At 44.0% G+C, this 8054-nt stretch overlaps 1 long non-coding RNA gene across 5 annotated transcripts; it reads left to right on the top strand.

The window, feature by feature from the left end:
- Nucleotides 1-2681: 2681 nt before the first annotated feature.
- On the top strand, nucleotides 2682-5670 carry LOC127930328 (uncharacterized). Of its 5 annotated transcripts, none has more exons than XR_008138015.1 (4): nucleotides 2682-3143; nucleotides 3683-4622; nucleotides 4705-5073; nucleotides 5126-5670. It is a non-coding gene; the product is annotated as an uncharacterized LOC127930328 (long non-coding RNA). The 5 variants fall into 5 exon arrangements; XR_008138017.1 differs by having other exon boundaries at nucleotides 2682-3622; nucleotides 4746-5073; XR_008138016.1 differs by having other exon boundaries at nucleotides 2682-3622; nucleotides 5167-5670.
- Nucleotides 5671-8054: the final 2384 nt, after the last annotated feature.

Raw genomic sequence — 8054 nt, 5'->3', positions numbered from 1 at the left:
TGAATTGCACAATTACAAATAATTTATATGTACAATGTTGTATTTAAAAAAAATGAAAGGGGACTTTTTGCAAAGTGAGATGATTTGATCATTACTGTATGTATGCTTTAAGATGCAATATTTCCTGTTTGTTTGTGTGTTATGTTATGGGGTCAGATGGAGTTGATGACCCTTAACCTCCATGTACCGAAGAATGACTGAATGAATGTTTACTGTGTTCAGGCTGTGATCAGAACCATGTTCACTTATTGGGCTGCATCTCAATAGTCCAGTTAATAGCCTCATCTCCTCGTCTCCTCATCTCCTTCCTCTCAATAGTCCAGTTAATAGCCTCATCTCCTCGTCTCCTCATCTCCTTCCTCTCAATAGTCCAGTTAATAGCCTCATCTCCTCGTCTCCTCATCTCCTTCCTCTCAATAGTCCAGTTAATAGCCTCATCTCCTCGTCTCCTTCCTCTCAATAGTCCAGTTAATAGCCTCATCTCCTCATCTCCTTCCTCTCAAGTAGCCCAGTTAATAGCCTCATCTCCTCGTCTCCTTCCTCTCAATAGTCCAGTTAATAGCCTCATCTCCTCATCTCCTTCCTCTCAATAGTCCAGTTAATAGCCTCATCTCCTCATCTCCTTCCTCTCAATAGTCCAGTTAATAGCCTCATCTCCTTCCTCTCAATAGTCCAGTTAATAGCCTCATCTCCTTCCTCTCAATAGCCCAGTTAATAGCCTCATCTCCTTCCTCTCAATAGTCCAGTTAATAGCCTCATCTCCTCATCTCCTTCCTCTCAATAGTCCAGTTAATAGCCTCATCTCTCCAGTTAATAGCCTCATTCCTCTCAATAGTCCAGTTAATAGCCTCATCTCCTTCCTTCTCTCAATAGTCCAGTTAATAGCCTCATCTCCTCATCTCCTTCCTCTCAATAGTCCAGTTAATAGCCTCATCTCCTTCCTCTCAATAGTCCAGTTAATAGCCTCATCTCCTCGTCTCCTTCCTCTCAATAGTCCAGTTAATAGCCTCATCTCCTCATCTCCTTCCTCTCAATAGTCCAGTTAATAGCCTCATCTCCTCATCTCCTTCCTCTCAATAGTCCAGTTAATAGCCTCATCTCCTCATCTCCTTCCTCTCAATAGTCCAGTTAATAGCCTCATCTCCTCGTCTCCTTCCTCTCAATAGTCCAGTTAATAGCCTCATCTCCTCGTCTCCTTCCTCTCAATAGTCCAGTTAATAGCCTCATCTCATCTCCTCTCTCCTTCCTCTCAATAGCCCAGTTAATAGCCTCGTCTCCTCCCTCTCAATAGTCCAGTTAATAGCCTCATCTCCTCCCTCTCAGTAGTCCAGTTAATAGCCTCATCTCCCTCTCCTCTCAATAGCCCAGTTAATAGCCTCATCTCCTTCCTCTCAATAGTCCAGTTAATAGCCTCATCTCTCCTCTCCTCTCTCAATAGCCCAGTTAATAGCCTCATCTCCTCCTCCCTCTCAGTAGCCCAGTTAATAGCCTCATCTCCTCCCTCTCAGTAGCCCAGTTAATAGCCTCATCTCCTCATCTCCCTCTCAGTAGCCCAGTCTCAATAGTCCAGTTAATAGCCTCATCTCCTCTCCTCCTCTCAATAGTCCAGTTAATAGCCTCATCTCTCCTCCTCTCAATAGTCCAGTTAATAGCCTCGTCTCCTCCCTCTCAATAGTCCAGTTAATAGCCTCATCTCCTCTCCCTCTCAATAGCCCAGTTAATAGCCTCGTCTCCTCCCTCTCAATAGCCCAGTTAATAGCCTCATCTCCTCCCTCTCAGTAGCCCAGTTAATAGCCTCATCTCCTCATCTCCTTCCTCTCAGTAGCCCAGTTAATAGCCTCATCTCCTCCCTCTCAGTAGCCCAGTTAATAGCCTCCTCTCCTCCCTCTCAGTAGCCCAGTTAATAGCCTCATCTCCTCCCTCTCAGTAGCCCAGTTAATAGCCTCTCCTCCTCCTCTCAGTAGCCCAGTTAATAGCCTCATCTCCTTCCCTCTCAGTAGCCCAGTTAATAGCCTCGTCTCCTCTCCCTCTCAGTAGCCCCTTCCTTAATAGCCTCATCTCCTCCCTTCCTCTCAGTAGTCCAGTTAATAGCCTCATCTCCTCCCTCTCAGTAGCCCAGTTAATAGCCTCGATCTCCTCCCTCTCAGTAGCCCAGTTAATAGCCTCGTCTCCTCCCTCTCAGTAGCCCAGTCTCAGCCTAGTCTCCTCCCTCTCAGTAGTTAATAGCCTCGTCTCCTCCTCTCAGTAGCCCAGTTAACAGCCTCGTCCTCCCTCTCTCCTCCCTCTCAGTAGCCCAGTTAATAGCCTCGTCCCTCTCAGTAGCCCAGTTAATAGCCTCGTCCCTCTCAGTAGCCCAGTTAATAGCCTCGTCTCCTCCCTCTCAGTAGCCCAGTTAATAGCCTCGTCTCCTCCCTCTCAGTAGCCCAGTCAGTCTTGGAGAGAATGATAAAACAGGACTGGTAAAAGCCACATGGATGATCCATCTCTACCAGAAATGAGCTTTCACCTGTAATTTCCTTCCCATCAGTGTAGGAGGGGCAAGGAGAGAAGACAAGGAAACCACTTTATACTATTGAGATGCACCCCCAAGTCCCTATTGTCCTGGGTGTGGGCTGGCCAGACAGAAAGACTGGTCAGCTGGTGGACCATCTGTAGTCTGGGAGGGAGGGAGGGAGGGAGGGAGGGAGGGAGGGACCTCCATGTTAAATAGCCTGGAAACATCAGCTGCTGTCCTCTTCATTAATGAAGTTAGGTCCGCTTCACCACAGACTGTACCGTCCTAATGGCACCCTATTCACTATCTAGTGCACTCCTACTTTATATAAGTCTTGGATGGATGGCTGGTGATGTTCAGGGGAAGACTAAGCCCTTACTACTTCATATAAGCCTTGGATGGATGGCTGGTGATGTTCAGGGGAAGACTAAGCCCTTACTACTTCATATAAGCCTTGGATGGATGGCTGGTGATGTTCAGGGGAAGACTAAGCCCTTACTACTTCATATAAGCCTTGGATGGATGGCTGGTGATGTTCAGGGGAAGACTAAGCCCTTACTACTTCATATAAGCCTTGGATGGATGGCTGGTGATGTTCAGGGGAAGACTAAGCCCTTACTACTTCATATAAGCCTTGGATGGATGGCTGGTGATGTTCAGGGAAGACTAAGCCCTTACTACTTCATATAAGCCTTGGATGGATGGCTGGTGATGTTCAGGGGAAGACTAAGCCCTTACTACTTCATATAAGCCTTGGATGGATGGCTGGTGATGTTCAGGGGAAGACTAAGCCCTTACTACTTCATATAAGCCTTGGATGGATGGCTGGTGATGTTCAGGGGAAGACTAAGCCCTTACTACTTCATATAAGCCTTGGATGGATGGCTGGTGATGTTCAGGGGAAGACTAAGCCCTTACTACTTCATATAAGCCTTGGATGGATGGCTGGTGATGTTCAGGGGAAGACTAAGCCCTTACTACTTCATATAAGCCTTGGATGGATGGCTGGTGATGTTCAGGGGAAGACTAAGCCCTTACTACTTCATATAAGCCTTGGATGGATGGCTGGTGATGTTCAGGGGAAGACTAAGCCCTTACTACTTCATATAAGCCTTGGATGGATGGCTGGTGATGTTCAGGGGAAGGCTAAGCCCTTACTACTTCATATAAGCCTTGGATGCATGGCAGGTGATGTTCAGGGGAAGACTAAGCCCTTACTACTTCATATAAGCCTTGGATGGATGGCTGTGTATTTGAGGTTGGTACCATGTTATATTCATTTAATCCTCTTTCCCTATTCTGATGCGTAATTAGTATCAGACAAAACTGTTGCTTCATAGAAACAAACAAGTAAACCCTGAGCACAGCAGTGCGTCAGACAACTTACTTATTCACATTGAGATATATACTGTACTGTACTGTGCACCTGTTGGTGGTTGAATCTTATCCAGCTAAACATCCTGTCTACCATAACCTGCAGAACAGAATATCCAGCAACAATAACCCAGCAGTCCAACCATCATAGGGTGAAGTTGCCTTAGATGCTGACCCTGGGTCAGTTTTTCCCTTTACCCCACTAATGGTTAAGGTTAGGATTGGGGAGGGGAAGCTGATCCTAGATCTGTACCTAGGGGCAACCTCACCCTAGAGCTATCTAACAGTGGGTCACGCTTATCCCTTTTTCTAGACAGATCCTAGCCTGGTTAAACCAGACTGAATGCTGTATTCACCATGAGAGGAGTGCTCAGTCTAGTTTTAATCAGGCTAAAAATGCTCGTCTTTGACTAATATGCAAATCGCTATTGGTGACCATTTTGTCACGTTGGCTCCTGTCCTGTCGATGAAACGTTTGTAATAGAGAACCTCATCTCAGGATGACATGCCTCTTCCTGGTTTCTGTCATTGATATTAATTTGTGATGTATTTTCCATCCCCCATTCTGACTGTCTGTCTTCATCTGGGGTTAATAGTGCCCCTCTCCTATCACAGCCTTAAATGAAAAGCCTTGAGGCCAGTTTCCCAGACACAGATTAGAGCTGCAATAATGTATAGCTTTTTGGGTGACCTGACCAAATTCACATAGAAATGTTATAGATCTGTTATTTCCATTGAAAGCAAGTCTAAGAAGGTGGTAGATCTGTTATTTCCATTGAAAGCAAGTCGAAGAAGGTGGTAGATCTGTTATTTCCATTGAAAGCAAGTCGAAGAAGGTGGTAGATCTGTTATTTTCATTGAAAGCAAGTCTAAGAAGGTGGTAGATCTGTTATTTTCATTGAAAGCAAGTCTAAGAAGGTGGTAGATCTGTTATTTTCATTGAAAGCAAGTCTAAGAAGGTGGTAGATCTGTTATTTTCATTGAAAGCAAGTCTAAGAAGGTGGTAGATCTGTTATTTTCATTGAAAGCAAGTCTAAGAAGGTGGTAGATCTGTTATTTTCATTGAAAGCAAGTCTAAGAAGGTGGTAGATCTGTTATTTTCATTGAAAGCAAGTCTAAGAAGGTGGTAGATCTGTTATTTTCATTGAAAGCAAGTCTAAGAAGGTGGTAGATCTGTTATTTTCATTGAAAGCAAGTCTAAGAAGGTGGTAGATCTGTTATTTTTCTTGAAAGCAAGTTCTCTAGATCTGTTAGAAGGTGGTAGATCTGTTATTTTCATTGAAAGCAAGTCTAAGAAGGTGGTAGATCTGTTATTTTCATTGAAAGCAAGTCTAAGAAGGTGGTAGATCTGTTATTTTTCTATGCTTCCTGTTTTATAGTTTAGTTTTTTGGGGTCTTTTACTTTGGGTTTTGTACACCGGCTTCAAATCAGCTGAAAATACAATGTTTTTGGTTCTGGAAGATCTATTTCACAGCGGTTTAGATGCTACAATGATTCTCTACACTATACATGCTTGTTTTCTCACACGTTGAAATTCGAATTTAAAGCAACCAGGAAATGTCGGTGCGATATCTGCATAGTGCATCTTTTACGCCTAGTCTTGGACTCAATGGAGATTCTCCATTCAGCATGATTTTAGAATCCAGCACTAGGCTTCATCTGTGTCTGGGAAACTTCTAGAACTACCACCTCTACCATGTCACTCTGAGCTCTATGTCAGCCTGTTGCTCTGTCAGCCTGTTGCTCTGTCAGCCTGTTGCTCTGTCAGCCTGTTGCTCTGTCAGCCTGTTGCTCTGTCAGCCTGTTGCCTGTTGCTCTGTCAGCCTGTTGCTCTGTCAGCCTGTTGCTCTGTCAGCCTGCCTGTCAGCCTGCTCTGTCAGCCTGTTGCTCTGTGTCAGCCTGTTGCTCTGTCCCCATATATACAGGGTTGGAACTAAGCATTGTAACTCTGCCTAACAACACATTTGTACATACCAACGTTTGGCATTATTACAGTTCTATTTATTTCAGATGTCTTTATGTCATGTTTAAAATGAAGAACCTGAGTTTTACTATCGTACATCAGTCCAAGATCACATGTCATGATGTACAATTAGTTGTCCAGTCTGTTCGATAAAATGAAATAAAGATATTGGAAAAATAAGTGATGAAACTTTGTTGTCCATCAGTCATGATGCAGCTTTTATTTTTTTTATTTTTTATTTTACCAGGTAAGAACATATTCTTATTTTCAATGACGGCCTGGGAACAGTGGGTTAACTGCCTGTTCAGGGGCAGAACGACAGATTTGTACCTTGTCAGTTCCGGGGTTTGAAATCGCAACCTTCCAGTTACTAGTCCAACGCTCTAACCACTAGGACCCTGCCGCCCCTCTAACCACTAGGCTACGCTGCCGCCCCAATCTCATGAGAAAGTGAATCTAAAGGTAATGTTTTCCTGACGTGTGGGTTTGAGAGGATAGAAGACTCATATTATAGGAGTTGGCCTCCCACTGTGATTGGCTACAAACACACGATGCTGTCTCTTTCCAGATGGACACACCCCCAACACACATACTGTACAGATCCGCTAAACACACTGGGACAATTACAAACCAAAAATATAAAGTGAAATGTCCAGAATACGGTTGTCACAGTTACCAAATCAAATGTTCTTGTAAACAGGCTATTGGCGTTCTGTGTTTGCGTGCAGTATCGCGCTCTCTCTGGTTGCTGTAGGCTCCTCTTGCTGTCATGTTAAAATCTGTACTGTCTTTGGTGAAATTACTGGTGTTGGGCGGGGGGGGTTACAAGCCGATGAGAGACGCAGTTATGATGTGTAACCTGAGGAAGAGAGGGATAACACACGTCTTCTCCAGCAGGTGGCGCTGTTGCGTTTCGCTCTCTAAGTGAGGAGGTTTTGTATAAAGGTCAATAAGTGTCGAATTTGGTAAACATAAATTTGAATTGATTATTTGCTACATGAGGTTTATTTGATCCAATATTTGTTTTGTAACGCTTAGGTTAAGTGTACGAATATAGTTTTTTCTCAAATTTTCCTAATTATCAGAGTTGTCACGAGATGGCTATGCAAATCCATGATCTAGTGAACAAGTGATCAACAACCAATGGGCGTGACGGATAGAAGGAGACACTACAGGTGTGATCAAGCCTTACGTCAAAGTTGCCTGAAGCTGATTGGGAAAATGCTATGACCCGACCAGTCATTCAGAACAACCTCCTCTGGGACAGACTCTAATGTACATAACCAACCTTAACTTACCAGTGTTGATCCTAAACAAACACATTTACAAACGACTTGTTTAAAGTGTTATTGCAACCATGGTGTTATTGTTTTTTTTTTTTTTACAGAATCAATGAACCTGATAATGATCCATATCATATGAGTAGAAAAAGAATGTGTGGTATGCAGCAAAACAGCTATATCTTTTGTATGGTCCATCCTGTTCTGATCTAATGAGATGGATGTAGAATCGAGGCGTTTCCCAGTAATGAAGGACAGAAAGCTGCAGCTGTGCACCTCACTGTCGACCACGACTGTATCCGGGAAGGACGTGGTGCAGGGAGCCTCGTGGTGCAGGGAGCCTCGTGGTGCAGGGAGCCTCGTGGTGCAGGGAGCCTCGTGGTGCAGGGAGCCTCGTGGTGCAGGGAGCCTCGTGGTGCAGGGAGCCTCAGGAGTGGTGCAGGGAGCCCTCACTCAGTGGTGCAGGGAGCCTCTTGGTGGTGCAGACTCCACTCAAGTTAGGGGTTAGAGGTTATATTTCATGGCAGCCTCTCCTATACCACTATTCCCAACATGTTATACACCAGAGGTTGTAAATAAAAACCTTTAAAGGTTGGTCTGACTTGTATTGGTATGGTGGGGATCTGAAACCCATAGCCGAATGGATTCAGGTGAGCACTTCTCAGCATTTATATTCACGGAGAGCAATTTACATTTAATAGCAGGTCGTGTCCATTTCTTTATAGTAGTTGTGTTAATGATTGCTTTCTTCCGTGGAAACATAGAATGGATAACAATGGCAAATAAACCGAAAAGCAAAATCAAGCAGAGATTTACGACTTTTTAACCCTGTTAATCATTGCTGAAAACATGCAAACTACAAACATTTAACCAGTTAAAGATAATGAATACATGACCATGAAATACAAATGTATTTTATTAAAAACAATTCATACAAAAGTG

This window comes from Oncorhynchus keta, chromosome 5 (assembly GCF_023373465.1).
Source record: "Oncorhynchus keta strain PuntledgeMale-10-30-2019 chromosome 5, Oket_V2, whole genome shotgun sequence".
In the NCBI taxonomy this organism is placed as follows: Eukaryota; Metazoa; Chordata; class Actinopteri; order Salmoniformes; family Salmonidae; genus Oncorhynchus; species Oncorhynchus keta.
This window is presented reverse-complemented; position numbering and strand designations above follow the sequence as displayed.